At 44.7% G+C, this 27,128-nt stretch overlaps 1 long non-coding RNA gene across 1 annotated transcript; it reads left to right on the top strand.

The window, feature by feature from the left end:
* The first annotated feature begins 1,503 nt into the window (after positions 1-1,503).
* LOC133230139 (uncharacterized) lies at positions 1,504-2,254 on the top strand. The gene is made up of 2 exons (XR_009730758.1): positions 1,504-1,705; positions 1,968-2,254. It is a non-coding gene; the product is annotated as an uncharacterized LOC133230139 (long non-coding RNA).
* The last annotated feature ends 24,874 nt before the right edge of the window (positions 2,255-27,128 follow it).

Genomic DNA, 27,128 nt, shown 5'->3' with positions numbered 1-27,128 from the left:
CATGATGTTTTGATTCCTGTGGCTTTATAGTATAGCATGAAGTCAGGGAGCATGATTTCCCTAGCTCTGTTCTTCTACTGCACACACAGGCACAAGCATCCGTTTCATTCATTCTACTAGCATAGTTTGGCCAGATAATTTACCTGTTTGAAAGCTTATTGTTTTATTTTACTATAAAGTGCCATTATTTTAATATATGTAATACATATAGGCCACTTATATATACATTTCAGAACAATAAGGGATTTTACAAAATATTTCAACCAAGTAATTGTTATAAGAGAGGGACTTCAACAGCTGTATGAAATCGTGGGAAGAGACTAGGAAAAGGAGCATAGGTGTTGGGACTCTAAGTTGGGAACCTGCAGTCAGTTCAGTTGCTCAGTCATGTCCGACTTTTGCGACCCCATGGACTGCAGCACACCAGGCTTCCCTGTTCATCACCAACTCCCAGAGTTTACTCAAACTCATGTCCATTGAGTCAGTGATGCCATCCAACCATGTCATCATCTGTCCCCTTCTCTTCCTGCCTTTAATCTTTCCCATTATCAGGTTCTTTTCCAATGAGTCAGTTCTTCACATCAGATGGCCAAAGTATTTGGGGACCTTGGCTGACAGTAAACTATAGATTTCAGACAATGATTCCCATACTGCCTTCCCTGGCTATTGAGCAGAGTTCAGGAGACCACTTCAGGGCTCCTGTTGTTGGGGCTGGGGAAGCCATATCAGATCCAACAGTCCTGCCCTGGAGCCATTCTCAGACTGAGGCTCCCAATCCAAGTGGCATTTATCAGTTGAGAAAATCCCTGATTAAATGGAATTCAGTACAAAACACCAGGCATCTCCTGATGTTATTCTCAGCTTCCAGTCAGCTGCACTCATCAACTGGAACTGAGGCAAGGGGGCAGGATGTCTCAGGCAACATCTGGAGGACGTCCCTAGGGTTCTGGTTGCCAGGGAAACTGCAGCAGCTGGAGCTATGAGCTCACAGGTTGCTAGGCACCCTGGTAGGGCTCACACTCTAGAAGATGTCAAAAGTTGGTCCCCACCCTGGGGCCTAAGTACAAATAAGAAATATAAAGACAACATGTGTATATAAATGTAGAAGTTGTCAAGACTCCTTTCTTTGAAGCACTGTCCTTGAATCTGAGGTCATGACCTTCCAATTGCCTTTGGTATGAATATTGCCTTGCTTTTATGAAATCTTGGTGATGATAGGGGAGCTGGGGTATTTTCATAAACACACAAACACTGCACAATAGTAAGCAACCCTCTTTGTTGGCCTGTTTATCTCTCTCTCCCCACTCCCCTCCTTGCTCTTTCCTTCTCTCTATCTCCTTCTAAAAGCCTTGGAATGGAAGGAAACTGCTTGAAAACTGACAAGTTCACTATGATGGTGCAGGATGGAGCCATCCCTGGTAGCCATCTGGAGCAGGCACAGTGAGGTCACCACAAAAGGGCGTGGCTAGCTTTACCTGGGGAAACTTCACAAAGGAGGTGGTATTTGGGCTTGGTTTGAAATTTCAGGAGCTGCTTGCCAAGGGATAGATAGAAGGATGTTGGCCAACAGGGGAGGAAAGATGGGGGCAGAGACATGCGGGAGAGCATGCCTGAGAGCCTTTTGTCTGCAATATTGCCATCAGAGTGTCTAGTCCAAGATGGGGGCCAGTCAATCCATGAAGCTGGAGCAGTCGGTGGAGGCCAGGTAACTGCAAGCCCTGGAGAACAAGCTGAGACTCGTGGACTCTAGGCTCTTAATTGATATCCCCAGCATCGAACATTTACTGTCTAGGATTGAAATTCCAAACTGAATATAAGTGAAGTGAGTTGGGAGGCAAGGAGGTGCAAAGGGCATTCTGGAGGAAGCCGCGTCTCTCTACTGCAAGATGTCAGCAGGCCTTCCCAGACCACAGGGGGTTCTGAGTCACTGGGCTCCCCAAAGTGACAAGAAACCTGTTGTTGTGTAGACCACTCCCCAGGGACCTTCATGAAGATACAAAACCAGCAAATGTTGCTGAGAATGATGATGTCTGCAGTCTGTGAGAACAATATGCCTTCAAAATAGGATGTGGCAGGCCAGCCTTAGTCTCCAAACTGGGGGTGGACGGGAGGAAGAGGGTGTTTAGGGGATCCCCAATTGGAAAAAAATTGGACTTCATTTTTCATCCTGTATTATTTTGCATTTTTTTCCAGTTTAATAAGAATAATTGACATATGTCACTGTATGAGTTAAATATACAGCATGATGATTTAATTTACATATATTGTAAAATTATTGCAAGAGGTTCAGCTAACATCCATCTTCTCATAGAGATAGGATAAAAACTTTTATTTTTTTATACAGTATAGTTTTGTTCTGAGCCTCTGTTTTGTTAGGTGGCAGAAATGTCATCTCAAGCAACTTGGAGTGCTTGCCTTTTTGTTCAGTGTCATCTCTAATTTCTGGGGGAATTACCGAGGACCTCATATTATCGAGGGCCCGTGTTCCATCTTTCCTCAGGGCTGCAGTGGGGGGACACGCGCTCTTCAGTGCTCTGGGTCCAGGCCTCTTTCAGTGCTGGGGGGCCCAGCATCATTTCTCAGCCCCCTACTCTAGGAAGCTGCCCGTGGCCACAGTCCTTTCTTTGAGTGTCATTTCCTCCCCCGAACTCTTCCCAGGAAGTGGCACTGGGTGCTCTGGTCACCGGCTGGGAGTCTTGCCTCCAACCCAAGGTCAAGGCCCCCATGGAGACCATTAGTATCTACTGCAGGCCTTCCCCTCTGCCCCTGTCCCCTCCCTCAACCTGTGACATTCCATCTGCCTGGGCTGGGGGGTTGATGATCTTACTTATCATGCACCCACTTCCATCTTTAAACATCAGATTTATTCTATTTGTCTAAAGGCATATAGGCTTTTGAAACTCAAACGTCAGGGAAAGAACATTTTTCTCCTCCACTTTCATCACATCTTTTCCCCAAGGCATCCAGCAAGTCTGGGCTTAGCTGCCTGAATGGGGCAAGAGGGCCATGGGTGGGTCTGGATTCTTGGCTGTTGGGGCCCCGGGATCCTCTTTGTACTGCTCTGTGCCAGACATTTGTCTCTTCATTTGGTTCCCTCTCTAATTATAAAAACAAAGCAAAGTGAAACCTCTCCGGCCCTTGGCTGCAGCCCTTGCCTAGAGCGATCTCTGGCATCAGTGCTCTCTGCAGGTGGTCTCGCCACACCCAGGCTGCTGTGCCGAGGGTGATGAGTGACGGATAATGGGACAGGGCATGGATGCGACCAAGCTGTTGGGGCAACTGGCAGTCAGCTAACTTGCAAGTCCATCACTGGCTCCTCTGGCTCTCAGTCCGGTGGTCAGAGATTTCGTTTCCTTGGCCACCTTACTATGCCTTGAGATGATGGAAGATCACCAACAAGGAAGAGTTATCTTGCTTGTGATTATTGCTAAAAATGAAGCCATGTTTCAGGACTATGTTTCATATTAAAAAAACATTTCCTCCAACTGTTAAGGGAAGCACACTGACTGAAACCACCCACCCTGGCCAGGCACCATAGTAATTATTTTCGTGAGTTGTTTTACCACAGGAGGTCCTGGTAAGGAATACGGAACTAGTAAGTCACCACTAACCAGGAGAGTTCAGGAAAGGTCAAAGGGAGATACCACGTGTCCGACCACCTCCCAGAATCCCCCTCATTGGCATCCATCCTGGCTGAGCAATGCCTGCATCACTAGGATGGCCCCTGAGTGATAAAGACTGGCCAAAGACAACCTGGAAACTAATCCCATCACCATAAAACCCGAGACTGTGAGCCGCGAGGCAGAGCAGGTCTCCTGATTTCCCTTACCCTACTGCTCTCCGCCTGGACACCCCTTCCCAATAAAATCTCTTGCTTTATCAGCATGTGTGTCTCCTCAGACAATTCATTTCCGAGTGTTAGACAAGGGCCCCATTTGGGCCCTGGAAAGGGTCCCACTTCCTGCAACACAGCCACCAACAAACATCCTCTAATTAGCTGTCCCAAGCAAAGTGACAGCTTTTTTTGTCTTCTTTACTTTTCTTTCAATCCAATATCCAGAAGAAACAGGAGCTGCCTTTTTTGGAGATTTAAATGTTCGTCCTGATGAGATTGGGCTCTATTTTGGCCATTTACCACATAATAACTGGTAAGAGATGATTTGCATACACTGAGCCTCCGCTTCCTCGTCTGTAAAGGGAGAATGCTAATCGTATAATAGTAGCTGCCTCAAAGAACTGTTGTGAGGATTAGGAACACATATAAAAATGCTTTAGACTCATGCCTGTCACACAGTCAGACCTCAATAAGCGTCAGCTTGAATTATGATGTGACCAAATTACTTTCCTGGGGCTTCTGGAAATTTATGAGGAAATTGACATCAGGAATTCAAGGTTTAAACTAAAGGAAGTCTGTGCACAAGAAGGAAGTGAGAAAGGGAAATGCTAGAGACTTTAGGCCGCATGATATAATTTCAACTATAAATAGCAGCAGAGCCAGGAATTCCTCCATCATCCTGCAGAGCAAGGAGCTCCTTCCTTTAAGGCACTTGAAGGACAAGTAGAGCCCCACCCCCACCACCCCCCATCATAGGCATAGAGGGAAGTAACTTGAGAACCACATCCACTAACAGAGAGAGAACTGGGAAGTGCCCTACTTCTAGAAGTGCCGGCCCCGAAGCTCTGCCCCATCAGTGGCCACTGCCCTCCAGCCTTCCTCGGCAGCCAGGCAACCTGGAACCCCACCACGAGCTTCCAGGGAAGTCCCACCTCCACAAGCTCTTGGATAATCCTTTGTGTGAGCTTCCAGGATAGGGTACCTGCAAGAGAAAAGCAGAGAAACATCTTCGTGCGTGGATTTCAGAAGCATCCCTTAGGAGTCCAGAGCTGGATGCCTCCTTTGGAGCCCACTGGCCCCAGCGTCTGTCTGCTTCAGGCAGCCCACCTCTTAGCTGCTTGCAGCTGATCACCGTCATCGGCACTGTCACGGCCATCATCACGGACGCTTCTTTTGAGCATTTGTTGCAACCTGGCAGTTTTCTAAATAGTGTCTCCTCGTACCAGGACACCAAGGCCCCTCAGACTCCCTCAAAAACCTTGCCCCAAAGCCCCCCTCCTCCAGGAAGCCTCTGTTGCTCTGTGAAGGTGGGAGAGGTCAAGCTACAAATATCTATTGAGCACTTCCTGCGTATCAGACACTGTTCTGGAAAATACTCAATGCACGTTGCTGTCATTAGACTACCAATTGCAAACACGACTAAGATGAGTAAGGGGGAAATAATACAAGGGGCCCCTGGGAAGTAGCCACCGCTGAGAGCTGACCTCTTCCACGATCCCCAGAGCCAGAACCCCGGCCAGTCCAGGTGCCGAGCACCTCACAGATCAGTTGCACATCTTCTCAGCCACTGTTTCACACCACATTGTGTGTGCCCCTCATTCCCCTTGGTAGGTGGAAGGTTGAGCGACTTCATGAAGACAGAGCTGGGGAGAGATTCTAGGATGTGTCCAGGCTGTGAGCTTGTCCAGGACAGGAGGTACTTCACCCCTGCATTTTAGTGCCCAGAGTAGATACAGAGGAACAAATGTGGCTCAGCAAAGAAAAATATCAGTAAAACGAAAAGACAGCCTACTGAATGGGAGAAAATATTTGTAAATTATATATCTGATAAAGGGTTAATACCCAAAATATGTTAAAAAAAAAAAAAAAAACTCTTACAACTCAATAGCAAAAATACATACAATTTACTTTTAAAATGGATAGAAGATCTGAATAGACATTTTCCCAAAAACATGCAGATGGCCAACAGGCACATAAAAAGATGCTCAACGTCACTAATCATTAGAGAAAAACAAATCAAAACCACCATGAAATATCACCTCACACTTGTTGGAATGGCTGTTATTAGAAAGACCAGATGTCAGTGCTGATGAGGGTGTGGAGAAAAGAAAACCCAAAACCCTAGGGCACTGTTGATGGGCTTGTAAATTGATGCAACCATTATAGAAAACAGTGCACAGCTTCCTCAAAAACTTAAAAATAGAACCACCACGTGATTCAGTGTTTCCATTTCTGGGTATTTATCTTCAAAAAATCATGAAAATGCTAACTCTCAAAGATATCCGCATCCCAGTGTTCATAGCATCGTTATTCACAATAGCCAAGACATGGGAACAACCTGTGTCTATCAATGGAAAAGTGGATGAAGAAAATGTGTATACGTATGCACACCAGATCTTCATTCAACAATAAAAAAGAAGGCAATCTTGCTGTATGGGACAACATAAATGAAACTTGAGGGCATTATGCTAAGTGAAATAAGTCAGATAGGAAAAAAGCAATATCGTATGATTTCACTTACATGTGGAATTTAAAGAAACAACCACAAAGCTCAGAGAAAAGAGAACTGATCGACGGTCGCCAGAGGCGCGGGATGGGGCAGTGAATGAGCTGGGCTAAAGGGCACAAACTTCCAGTTATAAAATAAATAAGTTTTGGGGAATATAATCTATAGCATGGTGACTATAGTTAATACTGTATTGCATATCTGAAAGTTTCTAAGAGTAGATCTTAAAAGTTCTCATCACAGGGAAAAAATCTGAAACTGTCTATGGTGACCTGTTAGCTAGACTTAATTGTGCCACTCATTTTGCCATATATACAGATAAAAAGTGAATGTTAGTTGCTTAGTCATGTCCAACCCTTTGCAACCCAATGGACTATAGACCACCAGGCTCCTCTGTCCCTGGAATTCTCCAGGCAAGAATACTAGAGTGGGTTGCATTCCCTTCTCCAGGGGATCTTCCCAGCTCAGGGTTTGAAACGGGGTCTCCATCATTGCAGACACATTCTTTACCATCTGAGCCCATATATATAGATATCAAACCATTATATGTACACCTGAAGCTAATATGTTATATCAATTATACTCCAATTTTTTAAAAGACCATAAAATAATGTTTTATAAAAGAAAAAATATGGAGTGAATTAACATAGGAAGGAACAACAGAATAGATGAAGCCTTCCTTGTCGCTTTTTTTTTTTTTTTTTTTGGCTACAACTCGACACGCAGCATCTTAGTTCCTCAACCAGGGATGAACCCATGCCCCCTGTGGTGGAATTCCCCATCATTGCCTCTTTTAAGATAAAGTTGTACAGGACTTGAGCTATTTCCCCTTCTTCTCTACCCAACGACTGCCTCAGTGCAGTAATAGTAAACAGTACTATTTATTGAATGAATAAAGGGATGCATACCTGAAAAAGTACATCCGTGGTATTTATATTAGAAAGTATAGTGTACAGTGTGTACACTCTGTGAATGTCTGACAAACTAATACAGGAAAATATTAGCATTATGCATATCCCTTAGAAAACTACCAAAATTATTTTCATATTATCTTCTATTAATATTTACTGGCAACAGATTTCCTATAGTCACACAAGTGTTTATATTCCCTTTTCTGGAATTTCTTAGCAAATTAAAAAAAAAAAAAACAACCCATTGGGTGAAAAATGAGCTGAGTCTACTTAAAATCTCTCCATCCAAATAGACTATGGAGTCTGCCCGTGGCCTGTTACTGGGGGAAGAGGGGAGAGGGTACGCGGTGGGGATGCCTCAGAGTGAGGGTTAGAGACCAGGGTGGACAAGGAGGTTCCCAGAGCCAGACAGGCTACACAGGAAAGCACAACCATCTCAGTCATATTCTCCCTGGAAATTCACTTTTTCTATTTTCAACATCATTATCTGATTTCCATATGATTTCACAAGATGCAGGGTAAATATTTGTACAAGTCCTTCTTTGCGAAAAGAAGCCATTTAATCCAATGAAATATGGCTCACAGTGATGGATGATGTTTGGACAAGCTGACTTTGTACAAAGTCAACATTTACGGGACTCTCAGAGCAGCCTCCTCTGCTTGAGTAAAGCCGTCCCACCCCTGCTCAGCTTGATCTTCCATCAGAGAAAGCCAGAACAGAAAGGGGAGACAGAGAAGGGCCATCTTTACAAAACTCGGAGGTTAAAAGACCAAGGCTGAGAGCAGAGACTCCTGGCTGAGTAACCTGGGGGCTGTCCCATCGTCCATCAGATTCTCCAAGGTGGTCACTTGCATTCACTTCCATTGCCACTAACCACTCTTTTTTTTAAAAAAGTTTTTGTTTTTTAATTTTTTTTTGGCTGGGCTTGGTCTTCATTGCTGTGCAAGGGCTTTCTCTAGCTGTGGCAGGCGAGCGCGATGCTCTAGCTGTGGTTCTTGGGCTTCTCATTGCAGCGGCTTCCCTTGTTGCGGAGCGCCGGCTGTTGGGAACGTGGGTTTCCGTACTTTCATCTCAGGCTCGGTAGTTTGAGCTCCAGGGCGCTAGAGCTCAGGTTCGGTAGTCGTGGCACACAGACCTAGTTCTAGGGTCCATGGCATGTGGGATCTTCCCCGACCAGGATTCCGACCTTTATCCCTTGTATTGCAAGGAGGATTCTTAAGCACTGGACCACCAGGCAAGCCCTTAACCCCTCTTCTTGTTCTCCACCTCATCTCAAAGCCTGAGCAGGAGAAGACCTTTCTTCGTCACCATTCTTAGGAACCTCTTCCTTCCTCCTCCTTCCTCTCCTGCTAGGGATATTTGCTTAAAACAAAACAACAATGGAAGGATCAAAACAGGTATGACTCTGCGGAGGCAGGGGTGCCTTGCTTTTTACTCTACCTGTTCATGGGGGAAGGAGAGAGAAAGAACCAAGGCTCTGCCCACCACTCTCCCCCAGCTGTCTGCACCCATCACAAGCATCAAGCCTGCGGTCGAGGGTCAGAGAGTATGGTGAGGCAGCTCCTCTGTCCCAACCAACAGACCCTTCCAGGCCTGTTTACCAGCCAGGGAGTAACACGGTGAAGACTGGGATTACTCCCTCTGAAACACTGCCATCTTCATCCACTTCAGCTCTTCTCCTACAATCGTCACGATTTCTCCTGTACCCCTATTCAACCTGTACTAATTTTTAAATTGACTTAATTAAGGTTTAATTTCTATTAAATTCATGTATTTAAGTAAGCTTCATAAGTTTTGATAAATGCAAACAGTATGTAACCACTGCTAGAATCATGATACATGGAACATTTTCATCACCCCCAAAAGTTCCCACATGCTCCTTTGCAGACACTCTCCACCCCTCACCCCTAACACCTAGCAACTACTAATATGCTATTTTTTTTTGCCTTTTCAAAGTTTCATACAAGGAGAAATCATAGAGTACCAGTGTTTTGTAATTTTTTCTTGAAGTTATTTGACTGCACCAGGTCTTATTTGCCGCACATAGGATCTTTAATTGTGGCATTCGGAATCTTAGTAGCAGCATGTGGGATCTAGTTCCCTGACCAGGGATTGAACCTGGACCCCCTGCACTGAAGTGCCGAGTCTTAACCACTGGAGCACCAGGGAAGTCCCTGTAATGATTTATTAACATAACACTGTTGAGCGACCTTCAAATTGTAACATGTGTTACTAGTTCATTCTTTTTCACTGCTGAGTATGGAGTCCCCTTAATTTGCTCTTCTCTTCACCAGTTGAAACATACTGGGCTGGTTCTAGTCTGGGTGGGGGCGTCCTATGAATGAAGCTGCTATGAACACGTGTGTACAAACTGTACTACATTTTATTTAATATTTTTCTTTAAATTAAATATTTAAAATTAAAATTACCATAAATGTAAAACCTTTGTAGTGTACCATAAGTCAACCAGGCAAAGATATGAAAAAGGATAATAAAAAAGTTATTAAATTCTAGCTGGATCCTCTTGCCTGCTATCTTAGAATTCTTTAAGTTTGTGTGCAAGTGTTTGATCAAGGGAGGGCTCTTGATGAAGGAGGAGGGTGAAACAGAAGGCGGCTACATAAAAGAGTGGGTTCAGTTGAAGTCTGACCTCGCCTGGTCCCAGGAGATCTGTCCGCGAATGGCACGATGGCCTTGAACCACCCTGATGCATGAACATTGGGCCCTGTCTCCTGCATCCATCAGTCACTGCCTGCAGATGGCCTCAGGGGTGATGGTACATTTCACCTATTTCCAGGTGAGGCAGCTTCCAAGAGAAGGGTGTAAACTGTGAGCTGCAACACTCTCAGCAGCTGGGTGTTCAGTGACAACTGGGTCAAGGGGATCTGAGCGGGTCAACATAATCATTATGCCAGCCAGAGAATTAGACCTGAGGTCCCTGTCTTCAGAACTTAAGATGAGAGAAGAGCATGCATCAGAGAGACGTTAAAGATCTGTTAGCATTGAAGAGAGACTATCTCCTTAAAGCTGTCCAACATGGGAAAGAGGATTAAAAAGAGACCAGCTTTTTCACATGAGATTGTATTATTCCCTGATGCCTTTCCTGGTCTGTTTGCCACCTTCCTCAGCTCCGGTGTCTCACCCATGCTTTGGGACACAGTAGTCAGGCTTTGGGGCTTCCCAGGCGGATCAAGTGGTAAAGAATCCACCTGCCCATGTAGGAGACTCAGGAGAAGTGGGTTCAATTCCTGGGTTGGGAAAATCCTGAGGAGGAGGAACTGGCAACCCACTCCAGTCTTCTTGCCTGGAGAATTCCATGGACAGAGGAGCCTGGTGGGCCGCCTTCCATGGGGTCCCAAAGAGTCGGACACGAGTGAACAACTGAGGACACATGTACAGTGAGGCTTTGAACAGGCTCTAGCCCCACACTGCTGGCTGAATTCCCCTGCTCTATCCGAGCTTCCCTATTTCCTAGCTGTTTCACCTAGCAACTGACTTTTTGGAGACTCTGACCATTATTTGCTCCCAGGTCTGTTCCTGACTCTCCTTTTCTCTGTACAGTACATTTCCCATGCCCAGTGGCTTCCAGATAGCTTTGCCCCATGGGAGAAGCTGGTAGGAGACTGGAGTGCGAGAGGAGGGGAGAAGACGGGCATTTTTTTCCCTCTCGCTCTGCCTTAGGTGGCACCTAAAGTATGGTTGTGTCTCCTCTGTGGCTCCAACATTCATACTTCAGCCAACTCCTGCAGGCCAGCTTTATATCCACACGGCCAAAGCTCACAGGAGCCTCGCCTGGCCCAGTGTCTGCCAGCCAGCACGCTCTGCTGGGCTCTCAGTCCTCAGCCTCAGGGTAAGGGGCTTCCTGCTCTTGCTAAGCTGTGTTCTTCACTATTTCCTGTTTAGCTTCTGGTCTCTTCCATGTCCTGTATAACCAATTCCTTATATTAAATTCCCTCTGTTGAAAGATCTAGTATAGTTTCTGGATCCTGATTGATACAGTGAGATAGCAGTGAGCTAATCAAGTGTTTGCAAAATTTACTAAGCTCTGCAGAAACCAATTAGATACAAAGGTCTTTTGGTGATGAAAGTCAGCTAAAGCCCCAGCTTCATCCACTTGAAAATCCAAGTAGGATACAGGGGAAGAAGGAGGATTAGGTGTGTATCAATAGTGTGCATGCCTTCAGAAACCGACTGTGTCTTAACAGTCCCGGCCTTGACCTCGCTCTTTCCCCTGCTTCTTCTTCTCTAAGCAGTGCTAGCCCTGGCTGGTTTCCTTGGTAAGGAGGGCTGACTCCTTTCTGCTGGCTCTTCAGAAAAAAGTGTTTCTCATCTGTCCAGTGGGGCCTCTCATTAACAACCAGGATGTAAAGAAACAGAGAAACTACACAGTGGGACTTAATTTAAAGCCACTTAAGTAGGTGGTTTTATGAGACCTAATTCCCTCTGTTATTTCTGAACAGTGCCACCGAGAATTGAAAGGCTGGCACTCAGCTCCCACTTTTAATTACAGGTGGGAATTGCCCTCCAGGTGGGAGAACCAAGGAGGGAGGCAATCCCTCCGAGGAGAGGACGCACCAAGGCTGAACTCCAGTATTTTGCCTGGGACTCTGCAGTCAGTTTCTCCTTGAAAATGGCCATGGTTAGAGAGAGGGCCAGAAGGGAGTGGCAGGAAGCCAAGGAGCAGACTAACCTGGTGTTGAAGCAGCACAAGTGCCCGGGACACTCCTTCCCTGTGGGCACCTCAATGCTTTCCCAGCCTCCCTCGCTGGAAGGCCACACCAGGAGCCTGCGAGGGCCTCCAGGAAGCGGGGCCTGCTCCAATCCCTCAGAACCTTCTACTCATGCATGACTTAGTACATTTTTAAAAAGAAAAAAAAAATAACACTGTAGGTTTGTAGCTGTCTATCTGGGCAAAGGCAACACCCATGGATTCAGAATCCTGGAAGCAGCCCTCGCCCTCCCAGGCCTAGCTATCTGCAAGGGTCTGGCTCATTGGCTGAGTGATGGCAGGGGCTCTCCTGGCAGTGGCAGCTGTATTATTGTTCCAAGCAGGACTTACTAAACAACGAAATGGGGAGAATGGGTCCAGGACCAGGTTTGGGCAACATAGAAAGAGGTGACGAAAGCTGGGTTTTCTTCCTCTTTTTATTTTGGGAGCATTCGCTGAAAACTCAGTGTGTCAGGCACCAGGCTAGGACCGTCTCCTGTCTGAGCTCATCTGATCTCCACAGCAGCCCCAGGGGGCAGCTGCTCCCACTGATGAGGATGAGGAATTAAGCAGGTAAGTAAGTAAGCGAGGTAAAGGAACATGCCAAGGTCACACAGCTGCTGCCAGTGGCTCGTTTTGCAAGAGCAGTATGCAGACTCGGCAACCCTGGAGGCAAAATAAACGCCTGGTGAAGCAAGGGTCAGCTGCTAGAGAGGCAGAGGGAGTGTCTCCAGGCCGGGGGATAGTGGAATTGTGCTAAAGTGAAAGTTGGGCCAAAATAGCCAGCTGAGAAGTGGGAAGAGGAGGAACTGGCTGGGCGTGAGTCTATGAAGCAGAAGATGAGTGCGTCTGGAAGCAAAAGCAGTGTCCCGGTTTCATCTGGACCTTTGCCCTGAAGGCATTGCCTGGAGTTCATCTTCACTTCAACTTTGTCCCGAGAAGCCTTATTTCTCTTTTACTGCAGCTGTGAAGGAGCACCTGCCATGCCCTGGGGCCTACTGAGTGCTGCGGAGGACACAGATATCAGTGAAATAGGATGAGAAGCCCACAGGATCACAAAGAGGGTGATGTATCAGATAGAAATGACCAAGAGATGCCTGATGAGAGGAGTGAGCAAACAGTGCAAGATCCAGAAAGATGGGGGAATCAGGGAGGACTTCTCAGAGGAAGCAGTTTTTGCCATAGAGCCAGAAGATGGGCTGGGCTTGCAATTGTTGGACTGAGAAGGAAGACTAGCTTAGGCTGAGGAAGTAGCCTGAACACAAAGGTGCAGAGGGGACAAGCTCAAAAAAAAAAAAAAAACGGTTTATATTCATAAGCATTTGTAGGGATTAGGAGACATGGGAAATATAAAGGAGTTGTGGGAAGCAGCATACAATTCAGTAAACAGTAGGGTTCTGTAATAAAAAAAATTACTGGGTTTTCCATGGAATTGGATATAGTTACGTTACATTCTTTTTTGTTTGCTTCCGGTTTGGACCATAATTTTCTTATACTATCATTCTTTTTTCCTAGAGCTTCTAACTGACTTAGATTTTGTATCCCTTGCATTATGTGTCTATCACGTACTATGCTGTGCTTCGTCACTCAGTCGTGTCCGATTCTTTGCAACCCCATGGATTGTAGCCCACCAGGCTCCTCTGCCTGTGGAATTTTCCAGGCAAGAATACTGGAGTGGGTTGCCATGCCCTCCTCCAGGGGATCTTCCCAACCCAAGGATCGAACCCAGTTCTTCCGCAAAGCAGGTGGATTCTCTACCCCTGAGCCACCAGGGAAGCCATGGGTCTATCATACTTTTACACTAAAATAAAAGTCTCAGCAATCCCACTGCTGGGCGTACACACCGAGGAAACCAGAATTGAAAGAGACACATGTACCCCAATGTTCATTGCAGCACTGTTTATAATAGCCAGGACGTGGAAGCAACCTAGATGTCCATCAGCAGACAAATAGATAAGAAAGCTGTGGTAAGTATACACAATGGAGTATTACTCAGCCATTAAAAAGAATATATTTGAATCAGTTCTAATGAGGTGGATGAAACTGGAGCCTGTTATATAGAGTGAAGTAAGCCAGAAAGAAAAACACCAATACAGTATACTAACGCATATATATGGAATTTAGAAAGATGGTAACAATAACCCTGTATGAGAGACAGCAAAAGAGACAGATGTATAGAACAGTCTTTTGGACTCTGTGGGAGAGGGAGCGGGGGATGATTTGGGAGAATGGCATTGAAACATGTATAATATCATATAAGAAACGAATTTCCAGTCCAGGTTTGATGCAGGATACAGGATGATGGTGCACTGGGATGACCCAGAGGGATGGTACGGGGAGGGAGGTGGGGGGTGGGGTTCAGGATTGGAAACACGTGTACACCCGTGGCGTGGCGGATTCATGTTCATGTATGGCAAAACCAATACAATACTGTAAAGTAAAAAAAAATAAATAAAAGTCTCAACTGAAGTCCTCCATTTTTCCAGATGCCTCTGACCATCTTTCTGCTCTGAGCTAAACGATTTCCTTCTTGGCAATACTGTGTCTTCCTTTCACTGCTTCCAGAATTAGAGCTACTATTTCCCAACACCCCATTTTCCCACTTATTGTTATACATCCTCACATAGCTTCCTATGACAGGAACTGTGGGAGTTAAATTTTCTGAGAACTTGCCTGTTTGGAAGTTTTTTATTTTGCTCTTACCTGCTAGATATTTAACTGGATATAGAATTCCAGGTTTAAAATAATATTTTGTCACAACCGTGAAAGTATTTCTCTAATTTTAGTTACTACTAAGAAGTCTGAAACCAGACTGATCTCTGTTCATTTTTTAACTAACTTGTTTTGTCTCTTGGGAAACTTTTGGAACTTTCTGTTTCCTTGCAGTTTTGACATTTCACTAGAATGTCTTTTTCATTCATGGTGGGTGCTTTCAATCTAAAAATCTGGATCCTGATTCCACTTGGAGGAATTATCTTCCTCCTTTTTCATTTCTCTCTATTTTTTTCTGTTTTTCTTCTTTTTCCTTTCTCTTGAATTCTTCTTTTCTCACATAGCTTGACATTCTACCACACTTTACTTTCTGTCCTTTAATAATTTACCTTACTGACTTTGCTTTCCACCTTTAATAATTTATTTTATTTTGGTGATAATGTTTTAATCCTTAAAATGTCTTCTTTTTCTTCAGCTGATCCTTTTCCATAGCATCCTTTTCTTGTTCTACTGCTATAATATTGTCTTGAATCTCTCTGAGTATATTCTTGAAATGATTACATAGATGTTTTTTTTCTGATTATTGGATTGTCTATTTTTTTCTTTCTGTTCTAGTTTTTAATTTTTGGTTATTCCCTTACAAGCTGCAGCTTGCCTCAGAAACCTAGTGATATGATCCATGATCTTCCATTCATATTTAAGAAAGAAAGACAGGGCAGCGGGGGTGTGTTTCTGCTACTGTTGAAAAGGACTAAAAAAAAAAAAAGAAAAGGACTGACTTTTCACTATGTCTTCTTCAGAGAGGATGTCTTTGTGAAATGATCCCTAGGGCTGCCATAATCAAATACCACAAATGGGAGCCTTACACAACAGAAATGTGCTTTCTCACAGTTCTGGAGGCTGAAGTCTGAGCTCAAGATGCTGGCGGGGTTGGTTTCTCCAGAGGCCCCTCTCTCGGACTTACAGATGGAGGCCTTCTTCTGTGTCCTCGCACCATCTTACCTCAGTGTGTGTGCCCTCCTGGTGTCTTGTCCTCTTCTTCTTTTAAAGATATTATTTATTTATTCATTTGGCTGTGCTGGGTCATTCTTAGTTGTGGCATGTGGGATCTAGTTCCCCGACCAGGGATCAAACCCGGATCCCCTGCATTGGGAACGTGGAATCTTAGCCACTGGACCACCAGGCAAGTCCCTCTTGTTCTCCTCTTATAAGGACACCAGTCCTAATGGGGTGTCCTTTAGGACTCATTTAACATTAATTACCTCCTAACAAGCTCAATCCGGAGAAGGCAATGGCACCCCCACTCCAGTACTCTTGCCTGAAAAATCCCATGGACGGAGGAGCCTGGTAGGCTACAGTCCATGGGGTCGATAAGAGTCGGACACGACTGAGCGACTTCACTTTCACTTTTCACGTTCATGCATTGGAGAAGGAAATGGCAACCCGCTCCAGTGTTCTTGCCTGGAGAATCCCAGGGATGGCGGAGCCTGGTGGGCTGCCGTCTATGAAGTCGTACAGAGTCGGACACGACTGAAGCAACTTAGCAGCAGCAGCAGCAACAGGCTCAATCACCAAATACTGACTGCAGACTGCCAGATTTTTGTTTAAGGTGAACAAGAAGAAAACCAGCTCTAAGGTAGTCAGGCCCCAAATGTTGCATGAGGTCTCAGGTCTTTCCTCTGAGACACTGTCAGTTAGGAATGTTTTTTTCAGTCATGCTTTTAAAAGCACTCAATTAGCAGAGGTTTGTTTTATTTTTCCACATAAGAAATCTGGAAGTAGAAAGTCCAGTACTGGTAGACTGTTTAGCAAGATCTTTGAGCAGCCAGATTCTTTCATCTTTTCCTCTTTGCTCTCTTAGCATTTTGACTTTTCATCATCACGACTGCAAGATGAATCCACAGCTCCAGGTATCAGCTGCACATTTGGGGCAGGCAGAAGGGGGAAGGGCTGGTACCGGCCAAATCTAGCCGGTTTATCAAGGAGGCAGAGCTTTGCAGAAGCTCCCTTTGTGGTGTATCTCTTTGACCAGATCTGGGTCACAGGCCACAGCTACAAGCCAAGAGGGCCTGGGAAATAGGTTGTTGGACAATAGAAACAGAAGCACTGGTGCCCTGGGGCTTAGGATGGGTGCACAGGCAGCCCAAAATGAAACTGGGGTTTTATAAGGAAGCTAGAAGGGGAGAATAGTTTTAGGGCAGATAACTAACTGTGTCTAGCACAGCCACGAACATCTATAACCACGGAGCATGCTCTCCTCCTTGCAAGCTCATATACCTCCCCTCACACCTGCCCAGGTCACTGTGAGTGTCTCTCCTCTCTGCTCCCACAGCCCCATGGACACCTTGGTGTGGCATTAATCACCTAGTTTGGAAACTCAGTCTCTGTCTTCCCTCAGAACTATGAGCTCCACACAGGAGGAATTATGTCACAGTCTTGGGATCCCTGGAGCCTGGCAAAGGGCATGACCCAGACCCTTTGCTACCTATTGATGGAGGAAGGCAGGATGAGGAATGGGGAAAGGAAGTCAATACTTGGTCTCCCTTGGATTACTCTTCTGGCTCCTGATAGCAATTTCTGTAGATTTTGGACTCTGGAGTTTTTACTATAGTACAGTCTAAACTGAACTTCATAGAACACTCAGATATTCAAAGAAAATGTGTCTTCCTTAGCTTTCCAGTGTCTTATGTGGCCATACCCTGCAGAGAAGTGCAAGTGAGAGAGAGAGCTCTGTCTAGTCTAGGCTAGACAATAGGAGCCGAGATCTGTAATCTCACGTTCCCTTGAGGCACACTCGCTTCTCCTCCCCAGGATGGTGCCTTGGTATTGAGTGTCCCTGGGTCCTGCATATGACAGAAAGGTTAGTCTCACCCAAGAAGTGCCTCGGAGATGCTTACTGGTCTCTGGAGCTGGGTACCTCCTCTGCCTTGCCCTCTGGGACTGGTTAGCCCTGAAGTGTGACTGTCCATCTGGTCTCTACTGCTAATGTTTATGATCCTGTTCATCAGACAAAGGCCTCTGATGGGCCCACAGGCTGTCCTAGGCTTTCTGCATATCCTCCCTGTGACACGGGTTCCCGAAGGCCATGCCTTGGAGAGCCGAGGTGCCTTGCCATAAGCTAGTTGTTACAGCTGCGTTTTGAGCCGCATCCTCACTATTTCTCCTTTGTCATGTTAAAATGGTGCCAACATGGAGAGGACAGCATTTTCCTCTCGGTTGGCACCTCCTAGACTCTGACTAGGAGAGCCTAGCGTGGGCCCCTGTGCTCTGAGGCTTCCCCACTCCCCACTGAATGAGCCCTAAAATGCCCCCTCTTCCTCACTCAGGGGATAGACGCAATGGGCAGGAAACAGGAAGGACCCAACCTTCTCACCTGGCCTCTAAGGCCTTTCTCCCAGGATCTCTTGAAGGTGAAAGAAGAGGATTTTCACATCCTCCTCTGTCTGACTGCAGTGCCCACCAGGTCCTACTCTCTTCCCAACTCCAATTTCATAGTTTAAACCCAACTGCACATGGTGTCTTTGCAGGAAGAGAAACCAACTGACCAAGAAGGGAAAAGTCAAAGTGAAAGTCACTCAGCCCATGGAATTCTCTAGGCCAGAATACAGGAGTGGGTCGCCTTTCCCTTCTCCAGGGGATCTTCCCAACCCAGGTCTCCCACATTACAGGTGAATTTTTCACCAGCTGAGCCATCAGGGAAGCCCAAGAAGACATAAATATTATCACAAAATATCATAGTGGTATAAAATATACCCAAATAAACTTGCAAAGAAGAAATACCTATTGTAAAGATAAGGGATCTCACATGGACCCAAAGGCAGGGGGTGAAGCAGAAATGGCAGCATATCAGGCTGCCTCATAATGCCCTGGAATAATGCAACATTTCTCAGTCTTAAGTAGAAATTCTCAAGAGAGAAGCTGACTGCCCAGCGTGGGTCCTAACCAGGGGGATGGGATCACAGGGTACAAACGTGGTTTCCAGGGAGCCATCTATGTAGAGGACTATGCTGCAGGGGGACGTTTTTGTAGAAGGAACGATGATTTATGGGCTGAGCAGACACCTGTCCAATTGTCCACTCTGATAGAGAGCCACAGAATTGACCTAGAAAACATACACACTCTTTTCAGCCAATATTCAGTAGAAAGATGTGTTTTCCAAATAGTTTCTTTATAGATAGTCAGTTGACCTGTCACTTCTGTTATGTTAATTCTTTTGTGGGACATTTGTGTGCCCTGCTTCTCTTACATAAGAGTCAGGAGGTAGCAGTGAATTCTTAGATGTGACACCAAAGTCACAAGCAATGAAAGGAAAAATAAATTGGGCTTCATTAAAATTAAGAACTGTTGTTCATCAAAGGACAGTCCCAAGAAATTGAAAAGATGACTATACAATAGGAAAGATACTTGCAAATCATTTATCTGATAAGGACTTAATACCCAGAATATGTAATGAACTCTTAACACTCACCAGCAAAGAGGCAAACAACACAATTTAAAAATCAGCAAAAGAGAGATATGAATGGACACTTATCTGAAGAAGATAAACACTTGATCAACAAGTACATGAAAAGATGCTCAGTATCAGTAGTCATTCAGTTCAGTTCAGTTCAGTCGCTCAGTCGTGTCCGACTCTTTGTAAACCCATGAATCGCAGCACACCAGGCCTTCCTGTCCATCACTAACTCCCGGAGTTCACTCAGACTCATGTCCATCGAGTCAGTGATGCCATCCAGCCATCTCATCCTCTGTCGTCCCCTTCTCCTCCTGCCCCCAATCCCTCCCAGCATCAGAGTCTTTTCCAATGAGTCAACTCTTCACATGAGGTGGCCAAAGTACTGGACTTTCAGCTTTAGCATCATTCCCTCCAAAGAAATCCCAGGGCTGATCTCCTTCAAAATGGACTGGTTGGATCTCCTTGCAGTCCAAGGGACTCTCAAGAGTCTTCTCCAACACCACAGTTCAAAAGCATCAATTCTTCAGTGCTCAGCTTTCTTCACAGTCCAACTCTCACATCCATACATGACCACTTGAAAAAACATAGCCTTGACTAGACAGACCTTTGATGGCAAAGTAGTGTCTCTGCTTTTCAATATGCTATCTAGGTTGGTCATAACTTTCCTTCCAAGGAGTAAGTGTCTTTTAATTTCATGGCTGCAGTCACCATCTGCAGTGATTTTGGAGCCCCCCAAAAATGAAGTCTGACACTGTTTCCACTGTTTCCCCATCTATTTCCTGTGAAGTGATGGGACCAGATGCCATGATCAGTAGTCATTAGGCAGCAGCAAATCAAAACCACAGTAAGGTACCACTTCACATCTACTAGGATGACTATAATGACTTTTTAAAACCTGAGTTTTAAAGTGTTGATGAGGATATGGAGCAATTGGAACCACTGTGCATTGCTCATGAAACTGTATCAATAAAATGGTGCAGCAGCTGTGGAAAACAATTCGGTATTTACTCAAAATGTTAAGCATATGAGTTACTACATGACTCAGCAATTCCACTCCTAGGTATGCATTCCAAAAATATGAAAATAAGGACTCAGATACTTAAACGCCAATTTCATTACCGCATTAGTCATGGTAACCAAAAGGTAGAAACAGCCCGTGTCTGCCAACAGATACACAAAATCTGGTATATCCAAAAAGTAGAATATTATTTATCCATGAAAGGAATGTGTCCAAAGTTCTGATTCATGCTAAAACCTGGATTAACCGTGAAAACATGATGCTCAGTGAAATAAGCCAGACACAAAAAGACAAATACTGTTTGATTCCACTCACATGAAATATCGAGACTAGTCAAATTCTTAGAGAAAGTAGACCAGAGGTTACCAAGGGCTAAAAAAGAGAAGAATGGGGTTTTTTCTTAAGGAGTATAGAGTTTCTGTTTGCAGTAATGGAAAAGGTTGTGGAAATAGTGTTAAGCCTGGCGTGCTGCAGTCCATGGGATTGAAAAGCATTGGACACAACTGAGCAACCGAACAACAGCAACAATGGCTGGACAGCATTGTGAATTAACTGTTGTTGTTCAGTCGTTCAGTCGTGTTCTACTCTGCAACCCCATGGACTACAGCACACCAGGCTTCCTTGTCCTTCACCGTCTTCCTGGAGCTTGCTCAAACTCATGTCTGTTGAGTCAGTGATGCCATCCAACCATCTCATCCTCTGTCGTCCCCTTCTCCTCCTGCCCATAATCTTTCCCAGCATCAGGGTCTTTTCTAATGAGTCAGTCCTTCGCATGAGGTGGCCAAAGTATTGGAGCTTCAGCTTCAGCATCAGTCCTTCCAATGAACATTCAGGATTGTGAATGTAATTAATGCCACTTAATTTACTTTAAAATGGTTTAAATGACACATTTTGAGTTATACATGCATTTTAATATGTATTTATTTGGCTGTATCAGGCCTCCAGTGCCGCATCAGGATCTTGGCTGTATCCTGTGAGAGTTCTCCATGCAGCACATGAACTTTCCAGGTATGGCACGCAGGCTTAGTTGCTCCACATTGGGTGGGATCTTAGTTCCCCGACCAGGTATCGAACCCATGTGCCCTGCATTGCAAAGTGGATTCTTAACCACTGGACGACCAAGGAAGTCCCTCTGTTATATATATTTTAACCACAAAAAAGGGGTCATGAGGTTGTTGTATTAGAATTCTCAGCTCTGTTGGTGCAGAGCTGCACTGAACCCCCCAAAGTGGGAGCCAGGTCTGGTTAAATTACTGCACCAGTAGCTCTGTTTGGTTCCTTTGTGGAAAAAACAGACAAACCACAACAAGCATGTGAAAAGAAGCCAAAAGAGACATTCTTATTTGTACCCTCTCTCCTCTTGTTTGGAAGGTGAAATATCACACTGTAATTATCATGAAATGTAACTAAAAGATATGGGGTGGGTGACAGAGTGGAAAGGTTCTTCTTTAAGACATATAAATACTATTGAGAGTTTACTTCTGCTTAAAAATGATAGCTGCACCCATGAGATATTACTCAAGCAGTCTTCTGCCAAGTGTATATCCGTATATATACATGATGTGGTTGTTAGGGTTGATCGAGTTTCCCTGGATGGAAGGAAACTCACCATATGACAACTATGGTCAGCAGACAATGAGATCCTTTTCTGCTGAATGTCTAAACCAATACCATTACTATCATCTTATAAACTGACTAGGTGTGACCCAACAATCCCAATCCTGGTGATGTGTTCAAGAGAAATGAAAATGTACATCTAAACAAAAACTGGTACATATTCCCAGCAGTTTTATTCATAATAATCAAAAAGTGGAAGCAACCAAATATCCATGAACGGATGAATGGATAAATTAAAAAGCCATACAATGGAATATTATTTGTCAGTAAAAAGGAATGAAATACTGACACATACTACGGGGTTTCATGAACCTTGAAATCTGTAAGTGGAAGAAGCCAGACACAAAAGACCATACATTGTATGATTCCATTTGTGTGAAATGTTCAGAATAAGTAAGTCTATACAGATAGAAAGTAGGTTAATGGTTGCCTAGAGCTGGTGGATGGGGGAGTGAAGGGTGGTGGCTAAAGGGTAAGAAGTTTCTTTTTAGGATGATGAAACTATTTTAAAATAGATTGTGACAATCATTGCACAATACTGTGACTAGGCTAAAAATCATTGAATCATACAATTTAAATGGGTGAGTTGTACAGTAATGTGAATTATATCTTTACCCCCAGAAAAGTAAACTGAAGAGATCTTGGCTGATGGCCGTGAGGACTAAGGAAAAGTATGAGGTCCAGGGGGACATATTTCTGAATCTACTGCATGTATAATTCCCCATGGGCTACAGTGCTCTAGTTTTGTAAAAGTGGTTATTAGAATATCAGCCCGAAGATGAAAACATGTGCATTGAATTAAATAAAAAATAAAAACCTAAATTACAAAAAGCTGTGTGTATTTTAAAGCCAATGATAAGTGGTTTAAATTGCATTTGACAGATCATTTATTTAGAGTGATGCAGAGAGAAAATTATCCTTCTTGAGTTACAATAGTGTACTCATCTTCTAAAATAACTTTTTAAAGATATAATTCACATCCTACACATCTCACCCTTTCAATGTGTACATTCAATAGATTTTAGCAGGTTCACAGTTGCACAATCCTCTCAACCAATTTTTATATTTTATTCAACCCCTCCCCAAAAGAAACCCTGTACCCTTTAGCAATCACCTTGCAACCCCTGCTGCCCATCATCTCCTCAGCTCTAGCCCATCACGAACCTTTCTGTCTGTATAGTTTTCCCTATTCTGGACATTTCACATAAATGGAATCATATAATATGTGGTCTTTTGTGATTGGCTTGTTTCCTTGGCATGATGTTTTGCAGGGTTTTTTATGTTGGGTCTCAGCACTTCATTTTTTTTTTTTTTTGACAAATAACACTCCATTGTACAGATTTACCACATCTTATTTATCTGTGTATCAGCTGGTGGACATTTGGGTTCTTTCCAGTATTATGAATAACGCTTCTGTGAACGCCAGTGTATAAGTTCTTGTGTGGACATATGTTTTGTATTTTCCTGGTGTGCATTAAAGTGGCATTGCTGGGCCATATGGCCCTCCTTTGTGAGCAACTGCCAGACAGCTTCTCGAAGTGGCTGCACCATTTTGCATCCCTCCTAGCAGTGTGTGAGGGTTCCAGCTTCTCCATATCCATGCCAACACTTGTTGTTATCTGTCTTTTTTTTAAGAATAGTCATCCCACTGAGTGTGCAGCGGTATCTCACTGTGGTTTTGACATACATTTCCCTGATGGCTGGTGACAAAGATGGCATCTTTATTTGCAGCCAGTTTATCTGTATCTCTCTCCTCTCTAACTCCCCTGCCTCTGCTTGTTTAAGCCCTCGACCTCTCTTCCCTGACTGATTGGTCTGCCTCCTAACTGGTCTGTCCATATTCCATTTCAGTCCCTAAAATACAATTTCAGATTGTGTCATTTTCTGCCTAAAGAACTGAGCCATTTCCCTTTGCCCACAGGGCAGAGCCCGAACTGCTGGGTGTCGTCCTGGAGACCCTTCACCGCCCATCTCCAACCTCCGTCTGTGTCCCACCCCTCTCTGTTTCCCGCTGTGCAGCTGTGCTGTCCCTCTGCGTGTCATCCCTCCTCCTGAAATGTCCACCTCACCTGCACATACAGTCCTTCCAACAGGATATGTGGAGTGGAGCAAGACGGGGCCGTCATGGTGTGCAGCCACAGAGGACTCCATTCTCATTGGAATCTACATCAGGCGTCAGCCACGTATAGCCCACACCCCAATTCTAGCCCACCACCAGTCTTTGATTAGCGCACAAATTAAGGTGATTTTTACATTTTTAATGGTCAAAAAGAATTAAAGATTAGAATGTTTCATGGTACAATTCAGGGCCTATAAATAAAGTTTAACTGGAATTTAGGCAAGCTCATCTGTGTACATATTATCTCTTGCTGCATTTGTGCTATAACAGCAGACAGAGTTGAAAAATTGCAGCAAAGACAGCACGGCCCACAAGACACAAAATATTTACTGGTCCTGGACAGAAAAAAATTTGCCAAACTCTAGTCTATGTGAATGAAGTCCCAGAGTGGTGCAGTGTACAACCTAGGCAGATGGGCCCTCGCAACCCTGCCTCTAGGCTTCCCTGGAACTCTCTTCAAACCTCTACTCTAATATTCTCACATGCTTTGTGTTCTAGCTCAGTGAATCTGCGAGTCTCATTCATCTGTATATCCTTGGCATGTAGCCCATGGTCTGGCACAGAGAAAGACCTCAATAAATGTCTGTGTCACTGCTGAATTAAATATTTCCTGGGTGCCAAAGATAAACTAATAAAACACTAAATGTTTCAGGGTTATGTGTATGTATGTGTGTGTTCAGTCGTGTCCAACTCTTTGCAACTTTTGAACTGTAGCCTGCCAGGCCCCTCTGTCCATGGGACTTTTCAGACAAGGATACTGGAATGGGTCACCATTTCCTCCTCCAGGATATCTTCCTGACCAAGGGATCGAACCTGACTCTCCTGTGTCTCAGGCAGATTCTTTATCCACTGAGCCAGCAGGGAAGCCCAGTTTCAGGGTTAATGTAACTATGTAAATGATGAGAGCACTGCTGGTGAATTTCTAGGTCCATTGTTTCTGAGTTTAAAAACATTCCACATTCCGGCATAACTTGTGCAATCTGTCATCTCTCTTCCCCCAGAGAAGTGCTAATTGGCATATTTCATCGAATCAAATTAAAATCACTGTGGTTGGTGTGGAATGTTGGCGGTGTCACAGAACTCCTCCGGCAGCTGGAGGCACCGCAGTAGAGAACCTTTCCCCCAAAGTGTGGTTCCAAGTAGGGTAGGTGGATGCACAGAGAGGTGCATCTGGCCAGACCAGAGATCTCAATGAAGAGGAAGACTTGGCTAGGTTTGCTCAAGGGGGTAGAATAAGAACCCTGAAGCTGTTACACTCAAGAACTATTTGTGGAACGTGGGGAAAGGCACCAGTCAGTATTGAACCTATGCTTTTGTGCTGGGTACTCAGAAGGAGGCATCTGAATTCCCTCATCGTATTTAGTCACTGAAAAAACCTTTCTCAGTTGAAAGCACAGACCCAGAGAAGTGATGCTGCTGGTCCATACCTGCCCCATAGAGCTTGAGTTCAAGGCCAGGTATCAGGGTTCTCAGCCTGTCCTTCTCTGTCCATGGCAGGCACTGGATTGGGCTCACCAAAAGCTGGCTCTTTGAGCAAGGCACTTGCCCAGGCCTTTTGTGATCATGGCTTCTCTTTAGCTCCTCAAATGCATTTGTTCCCCCGTGGGAGAAAAGGCCTAACCTCTCAACAGGAATTAAAAGGACTTTCAAGAACTGCCCCATGTCCTCCTCCTCACCCCCACCTCTTTCTCAGTCTCCCCCTCCTTCCCCCACGCCCAGTCACCAAACCAGCTACCCCAAACTTAAATAATAGCTGAGATTTATTCTGTGCTCACGTGTACTGTTCTAAGCCATTTCACCTATACCATCTCATTACCTTTTTCTTTTCCTTTTATATATATACACACACACGTACTGTCTCATTTGGGTTTCCAGGCGGCACTAGTGATAAAGAATCCACCTGCCAATGCAGGAGACATAAGAGACACGGGGTTGATCCCTAGGTCAGGAAGATCCCCTAGAGAAAACCATAGCAAGCCACTCCAGTATTCTTGCCTGAAGAATCCCATGGACAGAGGAGCCTGGCGGGTTACAGTCCATGGAGTCCAAAGAGTTGGACACAACTGAAGCGACTTAGCACGCACTGTCTCATTTATATCCTATGAAGTAGTGCAATTATTATCTATTTTATAGTTGAAACTAAGTACAGAGAGGTTAAACAACTTGCCTAGGGTCACACAGCTACTTAAGTGGTAGAGCTGAAAACTGAACTCAAGCAGTATTATTTGGGAAAGCACAAGGACTTATCCAATATGTTCATCTCTCAGCTCAGCTCAGTCACTCAGTTGTGTCTGACTCTTTGCGACCTCATGGACTGAAGCATGCCAGACTTCCCTGTCCATCACCAACTCCCAGGGCTTACTCAAACTCATGTCCATCGAGTCAGTGATGCCATCCAACCATCTCATCCTCTGTTGTCCCCTTCTTCTCCCACCTTCAGTCTTTCCGAGGATCAGGGTCTTTTCCAATGAGTCAGCTCTTCGCATCAGGTGGCCAGAGTATTGGAGTTTCAGCTTCAGCATCAGCACTTCCAATGAATGTTTAGGACTGATTTCCTTTAGGATGGACTGGTTGGATCTCCTTGCAGCCCAAGGGACTCTCAAGAGTCTTCTCCAACACCACACTTCAAAAGCATCAATTCTTCAGTGCTCAACTTGCTTTATAGTCCAACTCTCACATCCATACATGACTACTGGAAAAAACAGAGCTTTGACTAGACAGACCTTTGTCGGCAGAATAATGTCTCTGCTTTTTAATATGCTGTCTAGGTTGGTCATAGCTTTTCTTCCAAGGAACAACCGTCTTTTAATTTCATGGCTGCAGTCACCATCTGCAGTGATTTTGGAGCCCCAAAAAGTAGTCTGTCACTGTTTCCATTGTTTCCCCATCTATTTAGCAAATGCCATTTCTTTTCTCTTTTTCAATGATAACTTTAAAAAACATATATACTTATTTATTTTGGCTATGCCAGGTTTTAATTGCAGTTTGAGGGTTCTTCACTGTGGCATGCAGGCTTCTTACTTGCAGTATGCAGGACCTAGTTCCCTGATCAGGGATCAGGCTCGGCCCTCCTCCACGGGAGCATGGACTCTCACCCACTGGACCACCAGGGAAGCCACACAAATGCCACTTCTTTTAGTTTCTCCCAGTGGGCCATCCTCTGTCTTCCAGTCATTGTACTTACAGTTCTCCCTTCCTAATATACTCTCTACCTTGCCTAACTACTTATTCTTCATATCTTGGCTAAA

The sequence above is a fragment of the Bos javanicus genome, chromosome 18 (genome assembly GCF_032452875.1).
Source record: "Bos javanicus breed banteng chromosome 18, ARS-OSU_banteng_1.0, whole genome shotgun sequence".
Classification (NCBI taxonomy): domain Eukaryota; kingdom Metazoa; phylum Chordata; class Mammalia; order Artiodactyla; family Bovidae; genus Bos; species Bos javanicus.
Note: the sequence above shows the minus strand (reverse complement) of the source record. Positions and strands in the feature narration are given on the sequence as shown.